The sequence below is a fragment of the Dendropsophus ebraccatus genome, chromosome 7, assembly GCF_027789765.1.
Source record: "Dendropsophus ebraccatus isolate aDenEbr1 chromosome 7, aDenEbr1.pat, whole genome shotgun sequence".
NCBI lineage: Eukaryota > Metazoa > Chordata > Amphibia > Anura > Hylidae > Dendropsophus > Dendropsophus ebraccatus.
The window spans coordinates 44,850,920-44,872,502 of record NC_091460.1 but is presented as its reverse complement, the minus strand read 5'-3'; the positions used below and the strand labels follow the sequence as shown (position 1 = coordinate 44,872,502).

Sequence of the window (21,583 nt, the reverse complement as noted above, 5' to 3'; positions counted from 1 at the left end):
AGCACTGTACAGCACTCAGATTGGACCTTGTCCCTATTGGGGCTTGCAATCTAAAATGCAAATTAACCTACCCGTATGTTTTGGAATTGTGGCTATTAAAGGGGTATTCTCAGCTCAAGCATTTATTGCATATTAGAAGGTCATGCCAGAAATGATTTGATAGATGCTGGTCCCACCTCTGGTACCCACATCTCAGGGACAAGGGCTCTCTGCTCCATCAAGCCTGATCATCTCCATCTGGTTACATGGACTATTTCAAGTTTTGAGTTGCTTTCAGCTATGAACAAGAATATTGGAATGGCAGCACTTCTGTAATGCCAGTAGCTGCTGCCATACAACCGGGAGGGAGGAGTACATAGAAAGTGAGCCCTAAACTTAGACCCACCGAACTGTCCCCACATGCACATGATCCCCACCCTCGGCAGATGCTGGAGCCTATGTGCCGGTCCCCAGCACCGCCTTGCCTTCAGCCCCTCGGGGCACCTCACTTCTTCATGCTCCACCACCTGCCACAGCAAGTCCATCCTGCCTTGTGGTGTGCTCTGACAAATACTAGTGGCCCCTTAGACTTCGCTCCTCCAGTTGTTACAGCATGATTGGACCAGTCCCTGACATTTCAACCTTACCCAGAAGAAAACAAGAGTGGCAAGTGATGATGTCAATTACAGAAGCAAAACCCAACTTATCTGACTAAAGGCCAAAGGAAACTAAGCAGGAGAAGAGATGGGTGTGGTGGAGATTCAATTACCACAGCAGAGAGGAATAGAGCTGTGTTCAGACAAATGTACATCAAGATATCAAAAAAAGCACAAAATCATGGCCAAACACGCATTCTCCGCTGTATCTTATGGATGAAAGATAACACAGAAGCCTGAACTGGTGTGGATATCAAAACTTTACTGTAGACTAAACTAAATTGTGCCCTGCACATCCATGGTCACATATCCTCTCATGGAAAACCAGCTCTGTGTATAGAGTTCATTTCTACTGCTATTAGCTGCTAGGAATGCATTTGTTTTGGTTGGGCTCCAGGCACCTGCAGTCCCCACATCTCGCCCTGCTATCACATTAATGGTATAATTCTGATGACTAAGTAAAGTGTTTTTTTTAATGACGTCATTTATTTCTATTGAGTATGCTGAGGAATTCAGTGTACAAACCTCTTTACTTCTATGCAGGATCATCTACAAACATTGAAATATTTTACAGATATCAGCTGTTAAATATTTTTAGTGCCTAACAAGTTCTGTTGGCCAGCAGTTCTCTAGGGAACCTCTAAAATGGAGATCTATGGTCGGAGAGCCATGGTCTAAGATCTATAAATATTATTTTTCATTGCTTAAATTCCAAAGAGTATAGAGGTTTCACCATTTTCATAAGTGGTCAGTAGAGATGATCGGACCTCGAGCCTGCTGTGGCATTTTATTACACGTCTGAAGAAGTTGGATGCAGACCAAAGGCTGCCTGGAAAACATGGATATAGCCATAGGCCACAGGCTGTATCCATGTTTTTAAGGACTCCCTAGGGCTGCATCCAACTTCTTCAGCCACCGGTAATCAAATGCTGTGTGCTAAGGTTTACTTATCTCTTGTGCCCAGGTATTGTTTCCCGGGACCTTTTGCTGAAGGATAGGTGAACTTGTCGGTAAACACACCTGAAAGCTATGGTAAGGGCAGCCATTTTATCCATTCTGCAAATTTTACCACAAGATTGACTATGAAAAGTTCGAATGGGGCGATGATCAAGCTTAAAGTGTCCCTGTCGTTACAACTTTCAAAATTTAAATCACTGGTAGATGTGAAATGAAGCAAGTTTGCATTTGTTATTTTTTGTTTTGTTATCATGCTGTAAAACAAAGCTGAACTTACCAGAAATCCAGGTCCAGTCTCCGGGCGGCAGATTTTCTGACTTGTGCTGGTTGAAAAAAACTGACTAAACACATGAAGTCTCGGCCATCACATGATTGCCTTCTCTGTGAGCGCTCAGATGGCCTGGGATACACAGGATTTCCTGTTTTCTGACTGTTTCCTGTCAAACAGGAAATGCCGTGTTTACCATGATAACTAAAAAATAATGAATGTAAATTGCAAACTTGCTTTATATCACATCTACTGTTAAATTAGATTTTAACCCCTTAGGGACAGCGGGCGTATATTTACGTTGTGTGATCGTTAAGGGAGTTCAGAGCGGGGCCGTGCGGCGACCCCGCTCTGAACCGCTGCGGTCCCTAGTGCCGCATGTAGCCCGGGGCTGCGGCTATTAGCGGGCATGGTCTGATTGCCGTGCCCGCTAATCAGGTAATCATATGCAGCTGTCAAAATTGACATCTGCATCTGATTACCTTCTGCAGCTGTTCCCTGGTGTCTAGTGGCGGAGATCGCCCCCCCCCCCCCGGGGCCTTGTCCCGGAGGAGCGATCCCCGTGTCTTCACCCGGCCGGGGTCTGCACCGTAATGACGCTGTATATCTATACAGCATAGATCTCAATGAGAGATCAGTGCACTTATACTAGAAATCCCCCAGAGGGAATAACCCTAACTCCAGGGGGAATAACCCTAACCCCAGGGGGGCTTCTAGTATAAGTATAAAAAAGTTGTTATTAATAAAAAGTTTGAATCACCCCCCTTTTCCCATGGTTTTCCCCCAAAGTGCAAAATTGCGCATTTTTGGTCACATCAAATACAGAAAAGTTGTAATAAAAAGCGATCAAAAAGTCGCATATGCTCAAGCAGGGTACCAATAGAAAAAACACATCATGGCGCAAAAAATGACACCTCACACAGCCCCATAGACCAAAGGATAAAAGCGCTATAAGCCTGGGAATGGAGCGATTTTAAGGAACGTATATTTGTTAACAATGGTTTGAATTTTTTACAGGCCATCAGATACAATAAAAGTTATACATGTTATATATCGTTGTAATCGTAATGACCCCCCATTTACCCCAGGGGGAACGGCGTAAAAACAAATACCCCCCAAATAAACAAAATGCGTGTTTTTTTTTTTCAATTTCACCACACATTGAATTTTTTCTTGTTTTACAGTGTACTTTATGAAAAAATTCAGCCTCTCATTGCAAAGTACAATTAGTGGCACAAAAAATAACGGCTCATGTGGGCTTCTAGGTGAAAAATTGCAAGTGCTATGGCCTTTTAAGCACAAGGAGGAAAAAACGAAAACGCAAAAAACAAAATTGACCCGTTCCTTAAAGGGTAGTGCGGCGCTAAAAAATTATTCACAGAATAACACACATTACAAAGTTATACAACTTTGTAATGTATGTTATGTCTGTGAACATAACATACACACAGTTATGTTCAGCCAATCGCGGCAGGGATTCGGCCGTCCGTCCGAAGATGATGTTTGGCACAAAATGGCGGATGGCCCTCGACACGGATCAGGTAATGTATAATGCACTACACACTTCCGGGTACATGGGCGGGGGTGGTGGGAAACGGGAAGGGGGCGATTCACAGACATAACATAAGTTGTATAACTTTGTAATGTGTGTTATTCTGTGAATAATTTTTTAGCGCCGCACTACCACTTTAAGGGGTTAAAAGTAATGACAGTGACACTTTAAATCCTGCTCATCCATCCATGGTCTATTGCGTTGATGCAAATAATAATAATACTAATGATAATATTTATTTGTATAGCACCAACAGATTCCACAGCGCTTAATAGAAATAGTTGAGTACTGGCAATGAGTTGGGTACCAGCAGTCAGACCCACAGGGATCTAGCATTGTTACCTACCCAGTGGATGGATGAATAATGCTTTAGGGTAGCTTTACATCAGCTGCGATTCCCCTCCTGTTAGTTTCAATAGGGTTACATACTCGCAGTGGAATTGTTATCCCGCAGCGAGTATGTAAGCGGCAGCCCCCTTAAACCCCCCGTGGCCCGGTGCATATATTACCGGTCCGCTATCTGGCTTGTTCTATGGCTCTTGGCATCCCGCTCAGCCAATCAGTGCACTGCGGCGAGGCGTCCAGACGCCAGGAGCCACAGAACAAGCCCTACTGAAACTACCAGGAGGGGAATCGCAGCGGATTTCCCTACATGTAACCCTCCCTTAGGCAGCAAAACTTTTGTAATGTTTAGGGTAATACTAACATGCCTGATTATAAAGGTTCTATAGAGCTCGAACCTTGTTGAACCTTCCGCATTTGGGGAAGGAGGAGACAGCCCGGGTACTGCCTGGAATTCTGGGATACAGCCTATTACTTAGGCTGGGATACAGCCTATTACCTAGGCTAAATCCTGGAATTCCAGGCGGTACCCGGGCTGTCTCCTCCTTCCCCACGGACCGGGAAGGCATCGGGAATCAAATGCGGAAGGTTCAACAAGGTTCGAGCTCTATAGAACCTAAGATTTTCCGCTGTTCGATCATCTCTAATTATAAAGATGGTACATTGGCCAAATACTGTTTTCATGCAGTTGCCGAAATGTTCTGTATGACTGCTATTACCAAGGAGCAGTGCCACACAAAGTCTCATAATACCACTGTATAGTCTGTACAAATACCAACATAATAGTGACTACATACTATTAATATGCACCAAGGCTTCTCTTGTATACTGAGTATGGCTGCTGGATCCTTACTAATTTGTGGAATACAAGTCATCCAGTTAGTCTGCTCTGTTTATACTGGTATCATCATTGTGTTTCTTCAAGTTTTCATTGCATCTGATGGATGGAATAGGCTGCTGTGCTTATCTTCCCACCAAAATAGAAACCTGACAGACCAGTGGTGTATCAATAAAATCGTATGTGTCCATCACTATCTATTTTTACTATTATTACTTATTAAAGGGGTTCTCCAGTGTTAGAAAAACATGGCCACTTTCTTCCAGAGACAGCACCACTCTTGTCTCCAGTTTGGGTGCAGGTTTTACAACTCTGTTCTATTAAGGTTAATGGAGCTTAAAGTGACTGTACCACCAGGCCCAGGCTGAAGCCCTGGAGATGGGCCAACTCCACCGACCACAGCCCCTCCATGACGTGACTCCATTAGAATCAATGGAACCCTATCATAGAGGGGCTAGGGTTTCCCCCACTAAAGGTGGGTCCGCCCGCCTCCAGTGCTTCAGCCTGGGCCTGGTGGTACAGTCACTTTAATTGTAAACCACACCTGACCTGGAGACAAGAGAGGTACTGTCTCTGGAAGAAAGTGGCCATGTCTTCCTGGATAACCCCTTTAATATAACTTATAAAGTGTTAACATATTCCTCCATGCTATACAGAAATTCTGATTATATTCCAGTCCTTGCTCCCCAAAAAGGATCCATCATCTCTGTAACTAAATCTTTTAAGAACAGAATCCATGAGGACAATGCAGTAATTAATTAGAATTATTCCCTCAAGACTAACAGGATTAATATAATAGGTTTTCACAAGATTTTTCCATTTAGAGAATATGCCAGTAATCTTTTTTTTTTGCATGAAAATGTTTATTCCTCATGTTACATGGAAACCTTGAACTGTCACAGATCACAAAAATTCTCATTAGTTTGCTGGAAACCTAAAGGACTGAAAGTATGATAACAATGAGTAATCCTCTCCGCAACAGATTAATAGCAAAGAAAGACAATGGTATGTATGCTAAGATATCGATGATATTCTATCTGTCTATCTATTATCTATTTATTTATTTATCTATCTATCTATCTCCTATCTATCTATCTATCTATCTATCTATCTCCTATCTATCTATCTATCTATCTATCTATCTATCTATCTATCTATCTATCTATCTATCTATCTCTCTATCTCCTATCTTCTATCTATCTATCTATCTATCTATCTCCTATCTATCTATCTATCTATCTATCTATCTATCTATCTATCTATCTATCTATCTATCTATCTCTCTATCTCCTATCTTCTATCTATCTATCTATATCTCTTCTATCTATCTATCTATCTATCTATCTATCTATCTATCTATCTATCTATCTATCTCTATCTCTATCTCTTCTATCTATCTATCTCCTATCTATCTATCTATCTATCTATCTATCTATCTATCTATCTATCTATCTATCTATCTCCTATCTATCTCCTATCTATCTATCTCCTATCTATCTCTCTATCTATCTATTATCTATCTATCTATCATCTATCTATCTATCTATCTATCTATCTATCTAAGGGTCCATTTACACAGAAAGATTATCTGACAGATTATCTGCCAAAGATTTGAAGCCAAAGCCAGAAACAGACTATAAACAGAGATCAGGTCATAAAGGAAAGCCTGAGATTTCTCATCCCTGGCTTTGGCTTCAAATCTTTGGCAGATAATCTGTCAGATAATCTTTCTGTGTATCTATCTATCTATCTATCTATCTATCTATCTATCTCTCTATCTATTATCTATCTATCTATCTATCTATCTCCTATCTATCTATCTATCTATCTATCTATCTATCTATATATATCTCTTCTATCTATCTATCTATCTATCAATCTATCTATTATCTATCTATTATCTATCTATCTATCTATCTTCTATCTATCTATCTATCTATCTATCTATCTATCTATCTCCTATCTATCTATTTATCTATCTATCTATCTATCTATCTATCTATCTATCTATTAATCTATCTATTTTTTCCTGTTCAAAAGTAACATTAAAGTAACTATAAATTTAGGTAACTAGTAATAAAGTAATCATAGCTATAGGGCCTAGTAGCCAAAAGGGCCCATCAGTTCAAAAGCTTCAGTTGAGCAGAACTGAACACAATGAATAAAGTAAAGTAGGGCTGGGGTTAGACAGAGAGTGGTCAGGGCCCCCCTTAACAACCACCACTGTGATCTTAATACATTGAGGAGGGGTTAACATAATGCAGTCAAACACCATTTATCTCCTGCACTTAATTTATTATAAGTTTTTGGGCATATGCCTCTGGGAATAGCCCAAATAGTCAGTCTGCCCCTGTAATGTTCACTGAAAGGCCAAAGATGGGAAGAGAAGATAGAGGGATAAGTTTATTTTTTCTATTTTATAAACATATTTGCTAGTGGTGGCCATCACTGCAGAGATGGGCCCTGTACCTGCTGTGGGACCCATAATTAGTTTTTAAAGGCAAACTGTCATCTTTAGATCATGCTCAGAAATGAAGGGTCAAGGAGGCTCTGCTGTCCTCAATCCTTCCTCCCCATAAGCTCTGTATGTCAATCAATCCAGGCAGGGAGGGGTGGGGGAGGAAGTAGGCATGCATTCAGAGGCTCAGCACAGCCTTTTTGATCAGTCAGCTCTGGGTATGATCTAGAGCTGACACTTTAGCTTTAAGGTCCTTCTTTCTTGCCTTTTTTCCTACTGTTCTGCTTAGGATGCTTAGGACATTTTATAAACATAACACTTTCTATTTAATTTTTTGATCCAGAAAGAGAAGGCTGCAGGCTTTGTCAGATCAATTGCCTTGGGGATGAACTTTAGAGTCACAAGATCACGATGCTGTGATGATGCTAGCTTTGTGGTCATGTGATCCTGAAGATTGCTGTCCATACTAGTGTTCTGCTGGCATCTGCAGGTGTGATAGATCAGACGGTCCCAGAGCAGTACATGTCAGGCCCTGCTGATACATCAATCCTCTAGACTAGGGATGGGGAACCTGCTGCTCTCCAGCTGTTGCAAAACTACAGTTTCCATCATCCCACCTAGTTGTTGTCCATTTTCCCCCACACCTGCCTAAAAAAATCTCAATAGTGTATATGAGCATAATGGCCCTTATCTATGGGAGTTCTGTTTTGGGAGCACAACACCCCTTAAACATGAGATTTTCCTCATGGAAGCTGCTACTCCCAAATACAGAGCTAACTCATTAGCCCCTCCCCTGATATTAGCCCCGCCTCTGAGGATCTTGCCACTTCTTTTAGTTTTTGGGATGACAACCCCAGATACAGGACAGAAAATGTATTACAATTGGTGCCAAGGAAGAGCAGAGCAGTTGTCCATAAAATCAATGGTTAATGTGAACAATTCCTAAACATTATAGGTATACATTATATGTCTGTGCATCTTATCTGCTAGTTATATAGTATATGATGCTAACAAAAAAAAAAAACTAGTTTGGCAATGACGGCTGAGCTGTGTACATGGAGCTGCACAATGTCTATGTGCTGTAGCATACTATACCCCTGTCCATACTGCAACCAATGCATCATGCAGGTATTCTAACTTTGTACCCCCTATATAAAGAGCCCCTGTGGAAGTCCTTACAGAACATGTTTTACAAACCACAGATATACCAGTACCGGATTCTGCTGGGAAATCCTATTGCCTTAACATATAAAGAGCTTGAGGCATATAGTGCATCCTTGTGTCCCGGGTTATTACTGTGTCAGGTTTAATATGCCTATGCCTGAGTGCATAATATACACATCTGATATAGTGACATCAAGGTCAATACAGAAACAGTAGAGATGTAGCAGGGTGAAAATTCAGATTATAGTCCCTGGGACTGCATTGCCATCACTTCATTAATAGCTCTGCTACATCAGGTACGGGTGTCATGATATGCATGGATCTATCTTACCTTATCTTGGAATAGTTTCTTCCCCAATCCCAGGAAAGAACTTGCAGCCCAACTTTCCCATAGGATTCCACAGATAGTAAAGGCTTTCAGTTCTGTAATTCTTCTAAAACCTTTCAGCACAAAGTGTCACTTGAGCAGCAGATCTGTTGTTTGGTGAAGAACTGCAAGTTGTAGATGATCCAGTCCTCCCCGCCACACTAAGCCCCACTCCTTCCAGCCAGAAATTGCCAAGATTTCTAATTTGAAGCAACTGCAATAAGCCTGACTGTGAGCAGACGCTTAGAGGGTCAGTCCCCTTCCATCCACTCACTGGATCTGTCTAACTTTGTAGAACTGGAATCCATAAAGTCAGTGTTAACATTTAGCAGAAGTGGTCTGCAGATTTCTATCCCATCCGATTGGGGTCAGTAAGTCACACAAGCAGCTGGGAAGAATTACAAATAGAACTGGATTTAGGCAGCGATCAGCGATATATCTTCATTTATGTTTCTTCCTTGTAAGCACTTGGATGTTAGAGTTGCTAACTATTATATAATAGAGTACTAACATTTTACTATCTGTTTGTTGAAGTTATGCTACCTGGAAACTGCCAACAAGCAGGCTAGCTGATTATGGTAAAGTCATAAGAGAAACAGATCGCTGATCTCAGGGAGACCAGCCAAACGATAACACTGCCGGCTGCTAGTAAAAGCTCCCAATGCAGTGAAATCCCAGGTGCACTGCATTGGGCGCTTTCACTAGCATCCGGCGGTGTTATGGTTTGGCTGGTCTCCCTGAGATAAGTGATCTGTTTCTCTTTTGGCTCTACTAGGCATTGCTCCCACCTAGTCAGAATCCTGCTCCACACCGATGAGGGGCAACACCCCGAAACAGCTGTATGTGGATGGATACCTGGCCTTGGTTTTTCCCTTGTCATTACACTGACTTATAGGGCCACTTAATATGGTGGTTTTGGTGGTTTCCCTACAGGAGCCACCCCTTGGCTGGGTCCTTCCCAGTAGGATGTTTGGCTAGTCCTGTGTTTCGAGACTCTTCACGGGCTCTTCTTTTGCATATTCATGATTATGGTGAACACACTGCACCTGGGGCAAATAGATAAGCGGAGCTCCTGCAGGGGTCAGGGGTTATCAGTGCTCGAGCAGCGAAGAAGAGATCTCCTTGTCTTCTGTTTTTAACACTTTTTTTTGTGCTGCAGCATGTGAGGTCTGTGCCACTTGCACACTGCATTACATATGGGGTTAAACAAATGGTAGTCTGTTTCTGCACCTATGTATTTAACCATAATGGCTCCTAATGGGCCCTTATAGTTAAAAACAGTGCACTGACAGAGCAAGCAGCCATTGGCTCTCTGCTCTGCTAGTCACTCTCGTGGCAGCAACCAGGATTCAGCCTCTGGCCACAAGAGATTTTATTTTTTGGCTACATCATCGGTATATATATATATATATATATATATATATATATATATATATATTCACACAGATATATATATGCAGTGCTTTGTGTTGTGTGTGGGGGCGTACAATTATTTTTGCTATGGGGCCCCATGAATCCTAGCTACGCCCCTGGCTGCGGGGGCCCATAACCCCAAAGTCAAATGCTTTAGGGCAGGGTTATCAAACATGTGGCCCTTGAGCTGTTTCAAAACTACAATTCCCATCATGCCTGGACAGCTAAAGCTTTAGCTCTGTCAATCGGACTGTAGGCCTCTTTTTTGCATGATGTTGTCTCTTGGTGTGTGCCCTGCACCAGAACACCAGAACCGGCACAGAAGAAAGGGAAGACACTAGTGGACTGTGAGGGAACCATATGGCAGTATTAGCTAGAAGGACCACATAACAAATGGAACACAGGGAACACCTAGCTAATAGTGGATATTACCCACAGGGACCACCTACCTAATGGGATGTTACCCACAGGGACCACCTACCTAACAGGGGATTTTACCCACAGGGACCTGTAGTGTCCTAGTACAGGTGTTCCACTAAGCTTTTATACCACCTGGGTAAAGTACCTCTGTTAGGTAACGCACAAAGGGGATGAAGGTGTTATTTATGGTTTCCCCACTAGATGTCTCACTTTTCCTTTATACTGTCTGTATGGGCACAGCTGAAGGCAATGGGTTGACTTTTTGTTTTATTTTGTGTACTGTTCTGTCCAATCACAGGTGCAGGTGCCTACATGGCTCTTAGCCAACAACACTTCTTCCTTCTCCTTTCTCTACACAGCCCCAACAATATGAGTTTGCCCTGGTCAGCCCTTTATAGAGGTAGTTAGTTCCTGGTGGGAAGTCTTTTGTCAGTGTATGGCCCCGTTCCCACTGAGCAAAACTAGCGGAATTCTGCGGCGGAATTGTCCGCCGCGGAATGCCGTTAGCCTCCCGCTCATAATGGGAGTCTATGGGAGGTGCGCGCTCCTGCTCCGTCCGCGCTGAAGAATGTTCTCTGCACCTGCACTAAACAAGCTCTAACCTCTTCACTACTCTCTACCTGTGTCACCTGCAGCTACTAAGTCACTGCTGTATTACCTTGTATTGCACTGAAGTTTCCTAAGTTAAGTCACTTTGTTTAAGTGCTGGACTACCAAATAGGTAAGTATGATAAGCAAAAAACGGACAACAAAATGGTGCACCATAGGACAAGTACATCCAGACATATGTCTCATGCAGATTTGTGAACACAGCCTGAGGGCTATTTGGCATATTGGACCCTCTCACCACTGCATGATCACCTACCAAATAGTATTCTATAGGAAATATTCTCCAGACTGATACATTGTAGCACAATGGACAGGACAGGCGATTTTTGCTGCAGATGTTTTCAGCTCACAGAGGATTGTCTACATTATATTAACAGTTAGGGAAGGACAGATTTTCATCCTGTAGAACTTTAATGTTTCGAACTATGGATAAAAAGCAGAGATCTTAAAGGGGTTTTTAAAATGTTTTTGCTATACTCTGCTCTGCTATTCCTTGTTGTAGCAGTGGCAAGTATTCTTTCCCTGGCTGATCAGCATAGGTGTTGTGTGTGTTCCCTGATTATTGACTGACAGCTGACTTATCAGTTAGCTGTTGGTATCTGGGCAGGACCTGGAGCCTTAGCATCAAGCCTGGGGCTGGGACTGCACTTGTAACATGTTCCTTGCCTGTGAGGGAGCCTAGTTCTTAGTGCCTTGATCTAGCGTTTTCTGACTTGTTTTTGACCTTGACCTCGACTTCTCTCACGGACTCTGATTTTGTACTTTAGATCCTGTGCGTTGCCGACTTGGTGTTTTCTCTTGTCTCATCTTGTGTTACCACTTGCTGTAATATAGGGAATGCCGCCCAGTTGCCTGCTGCCACCTAGGACAGAGTGCAGCAAGTAGGTAGGGACAGCTGGGGCGGGCTCAGTATTAGGGCTTTCACAGTCTGTGTCTTATCCCCGCCAGTTTCCTGACAACACCACTTCCTACAGGGTATACAGCAGCTGACAAGCACTGGAAGACCTGAGATTTTAAAATAAAAGTAATTTAAAAATCTGTATAACTTTTTAATACCAGTTCATTTTAAAATATTTTTTTTCACTGGAGTAGCCCTTTAATTCTGAATAACCACTTCAAAAAGGGGAGAACCTGTAACAACCCACAGATCTTAATACAATACACAATAATAGAGCTTCATTTCCATAAAATTTCCCCTTTTTTTTATAGCATATGAGCCATAATTCCCTTACATCTCGTACATCATGTTTTAGGTATTACAACCAACAGCGGCATCCTAATTATTTGAGAAATGCAAACAGAGAAAGACTTGTGGCCAAAAACATTGTCTTGTATAATAAAAATATTAAGAGAAGTTTTATGGGAAAAATAACAACGTAAAACTCTAGATCCATTAAAGTTTTCTCTGCCAGAGGCGCTGAAGTCTGGGATGTTTACACAGCCGGGGAGGCTTCACCATTACATCTGCAGAAAGTTTCCATCTCTGATAAATAATATCAAACCTCTCTGCTTTTCTGGATTAACACCAGAGTTACCCCCTCCCCTAGTCTGACAAGTAACAGGGTATTCTGGTTAGAAGCAATTATTATTTATCAAGTGGAGGGGTTGTGAACACTAAGGCCCCCTTCACACGTCCGGAAAATCTGTCCGGATTTCCTATCAGGAAATCCGGACGGATTTCCGGACTCATAACATTAGACATGGACACCCTTCCAGATTTTTCCGGAAGGGTGTCCGTTCCGGAAAATAGGACCGGATTTTTTAGATCCTGTCCTATTTTCGTCCGGAAATCCGGCACGGACGCCCCCATAGAAGTCTATGGGAGCGCCGGAATCACGGGCATTTTCCTGATGTATATCAGGAAAGTGCCCGCGATTCCGGACTGGTAGAGAGCCAGCCCCGGCCACCGTCCGATCACCCGCACACCCCCACCCCCCCCGCACCGCACCGCACCGCACACTCTGCCCGGCATTACAGGGCTGGCCGGCCAGAGTGCGGTGCAGATCCCCCCCGCCCCCCGCCGCCGCCGCCGCCTAACCCCCAGTACCCGCTAGCCCCCGACAACCACCCCGCGCCACCATACCCGCCGCCGCTCACCACCGGAACACCTACCCCCCCCCCCCCCCCCGGAACTCACCACCGGGCCGCCCGCCGGATGCTCCACACCTCCGACCGCCGCCGCTGCCCGGACCTCAGCACTGCACTCTGACCCGGACCCGGACGCCAACCTCGCGGCCCCGACAGAGCAGGATCCGGGACAGGTGAGATTACCCCTTAGGACTACTACTCCCACCATGCTCTGCTGGCAGGCCATGATGGGAGTTGTAGTTCTGCAGCCTGTGGCCATCCAGGTTGCAGAAGTACAACTCCCATCATGGCTCTGCTGGCAGGCCATGATGGGAGTTGTAGTTCTGCAGCCTGTGGCCATCCAGGTTGCAGAAGTACAACTCCCATCATGGCTCTGCTGGCAGGCCATGATGGGAGTTGTAGTTCTGCAGCCTGTGGCCATCCAGGTTGCAGAAGTACAACTCCCATCATGGCTCTGCTGGCAGGCCATGATGGGAGTTGTAGTTCTGCAGTCTGTGGCCATCCAGGTTGCAGACGTACAACTCCCATCATGCCTTGCTGACAGGCCATGATGGGAATTGTAGTTCTGCAACCTGGATGGCCACAGACTGCAGAACTACAACTCCCATCATGCCTTGCTGACAGGCCATGATGGGAATTGTAGTTCTGCAGTCTGTGGCCATCCAAGTTGCAGACGTACAACTCCCATCATGCCTTGCTGACAGGCCATGATGGGAGTTGTAGTTCTGCAGCCTGTGGCCATCCAGGTACACGGGTACCTGTGATTTATGTTGGCATACTAGACAATATTATCTCATCAGGAAATCCTGAAGGTTTTTCCTGATGGTTTCCTGATGGTAAAAACGGATTACTGTCAGGAAATCCTGATACTATCCTGATGACATTTGAGGTCTCCTGATCAGGATTTCCTGACAGTAAAAACTGACACGGACGTGTGAATGGGGCCTAAGGGAATGAGGTCTGACTGCTAGGACCCAAGACTGATGCACTCAACAATTTTACACGAGGGTCAATGACTTTAAAGGGGAACTATAAGCAGGTTAGACAAATCTAACCTGCTGATAGTTCCCTACTGTGCATGGAGTGCTAAGGATGAAGGTATGTCTCTTACCTTCATTCTCTGCGCTGTTCCCCTGCAGTTGTTAATGTAATTGTGTCTCCGGTATGACCGTTTGGAGCACTGCCCTGGTTTGGGGTCCTAGTAGTCAGACCCTTCCCATGTCTTCTAACTTGAATTTAGAGGTCAGCCTTGGCTTATGTGATATATCATACACTGACATCTGGTAAATTGCTGTGATTTGAAGATTGATTTTCTGTCAAAGTATATAAATCTGCATAGTTTTTCAGGCTTTATTCCTTTCTCTCTACACATAGCATCTTAAGCTCCGCCTCCAGTCTTTCCTGCTCCTGGAGACAGATTTCCCCTAACAACAAGGAGTGGACAGCAGATTGCAGTGAAGAGAGACACCTAGTGGCCAAGGCTTTAGAGTTGTTTTTTTTCTGGTGGTGGGGGAGTTAATAAGTAAATTCTGGCATATTAAGCAATTTAAAAATGTGTTAGGACTCACATAGGCTATAATATGGAGGGGAGTTGTTAGGAATAATGTTGACATCACAAGTAGTTATTGCTTAGTTACAGACGCAGGTAGTCTGTTTGGTAATCTCAGGTATTTCAATCAGGTATGCCACTGTGACATCACAAATGGGTTCCGGTCAGGTAAACTAGTGTTACATCACAAATAACCTTTTCAGAGACAGTATAGTGACATCACAAATAAGCTAGTCAGGGTCATTACTGTTGATTTAACTCAGGTATGCTTCTTTGACTTTACAATGTGGTATGACATCACAAGTGAGTTTTAGTTGATCTAGTTGCTGTGACATCACCAGTCACGCTAGAAAAAGCAAACCTTGAGTCTCCCATTGACTTTAATGACATTCATTACTCAAATTGAGCACTCAAGTACTGGGAATTACTTAACTCGAGTAATGAGCATTCAAGCATTTTACTGCTCGCTCATCTCTAGTAACTATATATTAGCCCAATGCCCTCTGACACTCTATTCACATTCAATAGGACTGATGCAGATAGTCCAGTACAGCGTAAGAGGAACAAGGGGCCTAGAGCCTCTGTTCTAGTCATTATGTGGGTCCCATTGTTGAAGACCCCAATGATTGACCCATACTGTGTGGGGAAACCCTATTAGTAAAATTTACTTATGAAAGTGTCAATAATTGATAGTTGTGTGTTGCTGCCATCTAGTGGCTGATCATGTCATATTACAGTGTGGTAATATGTACAAGTAGTAAGCTTCAGGTGGTCAGATTTCTCCATCCATCTCCTACTTCTTCAGTAAGAGGAACATCATCTTTCAAGTAGCTTTGTGAAATTCCAACCGTAATTACTTTTAAAGTTCACAGTAAAGTCCACACAATTAACCTTTAAATTGTATGTATTTGGTGGGGATTACACTTAAAAAAAAACCCCAAAAAACCCCCAGAATCCTCTAAGATAAAAGGAAATCTGTAAAAATAAATAAATAAATAAAATTTTAAATAAATACGATTCTAACTAGCCTCCATGGTGCTCTGATGGTCTCTATACAATTGGTCTCCAGTGAAGATGGGTCGCCACATGACTGCTACAGCCTGTGAATACCTGCGGCAGTCGCTTGTTGACATAATGGGGCCAAGGAAGTATTGCAGTGTTCGCAGACAGATGCTCAGTGTCCTTTCAGTGCCCTGTGTCTCTAAGTGTCCTTCTGCCATCATCCTCTCCAGCAGCCACAGCCTGAACAGCTCTAGGGGTCGGGTCGTGACATCACCATATAATCCAGGAAGTGACATCACCATGTTATCCATGAAGTGAAGCCTTGATGCAGTAGTAAGTGCAGGGAAAAAAGCACTTTATAAGCATTTCCCGTAATAAGTGTATATTGGTGATTTGTAAAATAATTTTTTTTCGCCGGACTTCGCCTTTAATGCAAATCTTTGTTAGCACAAGGAGTGATTTCCAGCATATTCTTTATGTCTTAACCTATTACTGGTGACTTCTAGAAAGCTTCCACCAGTGGGACTTCGTACATACTACCTTAGTGTTTCCTCCATCAGTGGTAGATTGTCCGAGATCTAGCCCATATATAGGGTGAAGGTGTTTGATTATCGAGGGTTAGGAGAGGAGTTGTCTAGTGAATGTATCCAGAGCAGGACCAGGACTGCTGAATTAGGAGAAGAGTTACTTTAGGGCCCTGATCCTGACTATTTTGCCTACAAGCTTGCACAAAATAATTATGGCCTGTGAAGCCTAAAACAGGGACAACTACAGTGTTGGACTGCGGTACCATGGGTCCACCAGGGAATTTGATTCTAGGGGCCCACCCTACATACACCAGCGTCAAACCTTTCACATTACTATAGCGACTTTGCACAGCACTGTGTATATGACCAGCGATGTTAGCTCACTGCTAGAAACTTGTCAGTCACTCTATGCTAACAGCATAGTGTGTCACTTAATTTTCTTGAAACTAAAAGTGTCATGAAACTAAAAATCTCAGGCAGGCAGGGGGATGCGGGAACATAATAACGAAAGTATACTTACCTGTCCCCGTACCCTCAGAGGGCTTTCTTAAAGATATCTGACAAAGCACTGCCTTCGGCCACAAGTATAGCTGACAGGGAGGGAGCCGATGGCTCCCGCTGTGTCAGTACTGCTTCATTTAACTATAAGCGCTTGTTACTAGAGCTCATAGTTACAGTGCAGGGGGCGAGCGGTGTGTGTGTGTGTGTGTGTGTGTGTGCTGATGCCAGGACCACGGGGGGCAGCATGAATGGGTAAGTAGATTAATTACGTACCCATCCAGATTGCGCGCCCTGTCATTTGGCACCCTAGGCCATAGCCTACCCTTTGTCCCGGCCTTGCATAGTACACACACATGCACGACACGTACATCAAAGTTAAACCAAAGAACGCAAAATAAAGACACAACACATTGTAATCAGGTGTCAAAGGGGCCCAATTTTATTTAAAATTACATGACTCTGAAAATGGCAGACCCCCGACTCAAAAAGAGTCACCCTCCAGCACTCAGGCGAGGCAAAACCCCCTGTGGGGGAAACCTTGAGGGAGCCATGGCTGGAGAGTTGCCCCTCCCCTGGGCCTAGAGGGTAATACCATACTATAAATATAATAAACTGGATGGGAGAGAAATCTGGCTGCAATATCACCTTATTGATGGTCAGGCAGATGTGTTTCTTCTCCCTCACAGATCCAGGTCCATTTCTGCAGAAGGTGGAGACTCAATTAAGGGGTAGTCTAAAGTAGACCACCCCTTTTCCCTGCTAGAACCTCCAAATTTCATCAAGGGTAGGGGGCAGTACAGTAGACAAGCTCAAGGTCCTCTGGCGAATCCAAGATGGCACTGATCAGGGCGCGGTGCATTGCTTTATGGAACCTCCTTTATGACATAAGCGCTTGTCATCACAGTGCACAGTTGCCATGGTTACTGCAGGTAAACACATCTGAAGCATTAACCCATTAATGACTGGCAATGCACTTTACTACAGAGGTCACTAAACACCCTTGTGACCAAGCAAGCAGCTTATGGTTAGGCCACACTAAGAACACTAAATAATATGATGTGATGTGGCTCATAGCAACCAATCACAGATCAGCTTTCGTTTCTCAAATTACTCCAGTAAAATAAAAGCTGAACTTTGATTGGTTGCCATGCACAACTTAGACAGTCTAACTTGCCCATAGCAACCAATCATATCTCATCTTTAATTTCATAAGAACTTGTTATGATATGAAAGATGAAAAGTGATTGGTTGATCAGATTGTGTTTTGTCTCTGGCAGATTGATAAAGCTGCTCCATTGCTGTAAAGCTTATGATAATGATGATGATTACTGAAAACACATCAAGCTTCCCCATAATGCTTTGAAGTCAGCTCTTCCTCCCACCTTTTTGGAGGGACACTGGTGGTTCACAGACATTTCTATACACTACAATTCAGTTTAGAGTCCACTGGTATACGGTTATATACGGCAGATTTGGTAACATGAAGGAGACTGCTGACAATCTGATGTAATTATATGTGGAAACGGCTGCCAAAGAGTATTGTAAATAAAGCTGTTGAAATGAATAGACGAGGAGGGGATCCCTACCAGGATATTTATGATGCGATTTGGTTGGTGAACTCCCAAGTCTCTCAATAAGTTCACCAATCAAAATGCATGTTAAAAATGCAAGAGATATCCACATTGTGTGAACCCAGCCTTCTCCCAGAAACAGCTACACTCCTGTCCATAGGGTAGCTCTTCCTTAATTATATCCAATAGCCACCGACCTCCTGCAGCTCCTCCAGCTGCAACGTCACGTACCCGCTCAGCCAATCACTGACTGGGGATGGACACTGCTGCAGTCATTACCTGACTGAGCAGGCAATCCATCAGCCGAGTATGTGACATTGCAGCTAAAGGAGCTAGGGCCATGGGGCCGTGACATATACAGAACCTGGTCAAAAATGACTGAAATGAGTATGTAAGTTAACCCCTCCGCCGGCCGGAGCATACATCACCTGTTCCCCGCTACGGCTTGCTTTGGGGGTTCTCGGCTGGGCATCCCGCTCAGCCAATCAGTGGCTGTGGCGAAGCAGCGTGCTCATTGGCTAAGCGGGACGAGCAGATGCCAGGAACCCCAGAAGCAAGTCGGAGCAGGGAACAGGTGACGTATGCTCCGGCCAGCGGGGAGTTAACTTACATACTCACAGCCGAATGTCAATCCGGCTGCGAGTATGTATTCTCATAGGGATTAACAGGCACTGGATCCACAGTGGATTTCGCTGTGAATTTGCAGCTCGAAGTCCGCTGCGGATCCTGTATGTGAGAAGGCACCCTTTAAGGGACTCTGTAAGCTGTAATTCATGTTTCATACTGCTGACACTGTTAGATGCTGTTAGTTCAAGAAGACACATGGTACCTTAAAGGACAACTCCGGCCCAAAGTATTTTTTAATACGTTATTACTTATGGAAAGTTAGACAAATTTCTTATGTACATTGATTATGGGAAATGCACATATACTGCTATTTCCCTTAATTTAGTCGATCAGGGAGACTTCAAATTCTTTCAGAAAACATGACGGAGGGAGAGAGGTGCCTGTGCATCTATATCCCCCCCCCCCTCCCTCCCTACTCGGTGCTGGACACATACACAGTACTACTCCTCCCATCATCTGCTCATAGTATGAGCAGATGATGGGAGAGTAGTACCAGGGCCATTATCAAACAGTCCGCCCACCCCCCTCCCCTATACTATGAAAGGCATGTGCAGCAGTGTTAGGAATTATATATCATCCTGGAGCTGCTAGACAGGGAGGCCCACCTCCTGTTTAGGGCCCCACCAAAGGGTAGAGCCACCAGGGGAATCCCCTGCTCCCCTGTGGGCTGTCCGAGCCTGAGAGAGACAGAGAGTGTGGAACCGCTGTGCTACCCAACCAGTTTGGCTTTGAGCCACACCAGGGAGCAGAGTCTAAGGGTCCTATTCCATGATGTAAATGAGTGCCGATTTACTGGGCCTATTCCACGGCCCGACAATCGTTAGCGAGGGCTTCAGGGACATTGTTACCGATGTCCTTGCAGCCCTTGTTTCATACATTACCTGTCCAGGCTCAGGTCTTCTCCTTCTCCCAGTCCCACGCCGCAGCAGCTTCGGGGCACCCTGTCTGAACTGACAGACCGCTCAGCCAATCATTGGCCGCGGCGGTTCCCGCCAGTGATTGGCTGAGCGGTCTGTCAGCTCAGACAGGGCGCTCCAAAGCGGCTATGGTGCGGGATCGGGAGAAGAAGACCTGCAGCCTGGACAGGTAATGTATGATGTTTTGACATTGTCGGTCGCCCGCCGCGCCCGCTATTCCACGTAGCGATGTCGATGATTTTAAGTTTGAACCTAAATGAACGATCAGCTGATGACACGATCATCGGGTGATCATTCTCTCTATTCCACGGAGCGATAATCAGACGAATCGGGCTGATTATCGCTCCGTGGAATAGGCACAAGGTCAGACCACAAGTGTGGTCCCAGTGTGAGCAGCAGCTGGTTCCCAAGAACTAGACAGATACAGTGCCAGGCACCAAGGAAAAGGTCAAATATACAAAGGGACAGGGCAGGCGGCGTCACAGGCAGGCCGCAGGACAGACAATCCGAATCGGCAATGGAAGAGGCAGGTGGTACAGACCAGGGTCAGGCAGAAAGCGTAATTCAGAGAACAGGCAGTTGTCAGAATACACGGGAACTATTGCTTCTCTGCCTTTCAGCTAAGATCAAGTGTAGTATTTATTCATATCAGCTTAACATCTGATATGTTTCCCCATCTGGGCACCATATAATAAATGAATTTTTAGAACAGGGAGATGTAAAAAAGAGCTTGTTTTGTCCTCTCCAGGCATTGGACCTGGTATTGCAGTGCTTCCAGGTTCAGGGCACCAAAAAAACACCCAAATAAATAAATTAAATAAACAGGGCAAACAAACACCTTCGGTATGTGTGCTGGAAAGCGACAACACTCAGGCAGGAAAAAGCAAGTGGAGCTAGTTTAAATAAGTGCAGGTGAGTTAATAAGTTCAAAGAAAGTGAGTTATAAAGAGGACCTGTCACTCCGCGTGCCGGGGTGACAGGCTCCCGACCCCGTTACAGCCCCCTATACTGACCTGATCCCACCGGGTCCCGCTTCCTAATCCGGTTGGGTCATGGAGATATGAGTGCCCGAAGCCCGGCGCGCGCGCTCACAGGAGAGTCCGATGCCCATAGAGAATGACGGAGCATTGGACTCCCCATTCATTCTCTATAAGCGTCGGACTCTCCTGTGAGCGCGCGCGCCGGGCTTCGGGCACTCATATCTCCGTGACCCGACCAGATCAGGAAGTGGGACCCAGCGGGATCAGGTGAGTATAGGGGGCTGTAACAGGGGTTGGGAGCCTGTCACCCCGGCACGGGGGGTGACAGGTCTCCTTTAAGTTAAAAGCATGTGGCCACCTGCACACCCTAGTGACCTGAGGGGTTTTTGCAGCAGGAACCAGAAGGAGGAAAAAGATGCTGGAAGACATGAGTAGGTCCAGGATCAGCACTGAGCACAGCAGAAGAGCGGACAGGAGTAGGACCTGGATGACACCACTGAGGTTAAGTAACATATTGCTGCTGGGTGGCGGCCAGTGGTGTTACATATGTATTATGCATATTATAATACTTTCTGGCCTCCCCATTTAAATGATGTATGTACAGATAGTACTGCCATCCGGGCTCTTCTAGAGAACAATTTAGGCACTGATTAGAGTCAGATATTAAAATAATTCTTTAATGTTTCTATTTTCTGAATGAAGTTTTTATTTTGGACTTTGTTACAGGGGCTGTCATCGAGCCTGAGCTATTTTTAACAGCATTTACCGACATGCTTTACAGCAAGCCCCATGGACATT

At 44.6% G+C, this 21,583-nt stretch overlaps 1 protein-coding gene and 1 non-coding gene across 3 annotated transcripts in view; one reads left to right on the top strand and one right to left on the bottom strand.

The window, feature by feature from the left end:
• The window catches only part of C1QTNF7 (C1q and TNF related 7), a 48,574-nt gene extending 39,724 nt beyond the window's left edge, over window positions 1–8,850 (bottom strand). Inside the window, exon 1 of one of the 2 annotated variants that reach the window (XM_069976457.1) lies at window positions 8,546–8,850. The gene's annotated coding sequence lies outside the window, so the exon portion shown is untranslated. Of the gene's footprint in view, window positions 1–1,869; window positions 1,930–8,545 lie in introns of those variants that run through there. The other variant, XM_069976458.1, reaches the window with a different exon arrangement.
• Window positions 8,851–20,405: 11,555 nt separating this feature from the next.
• Window positions 20,406–20,599, top strand: LOC138797969 (U2 spliceosomal RNA). Its single transcript, XR_011364054.1, has one exon. It is a non-coding gene; the product is annotated as a U2 spliceosomal RNA (small nuclear RNA).
• Window positions 20,600–21,583: the final 984 nt, after the last annotated feature.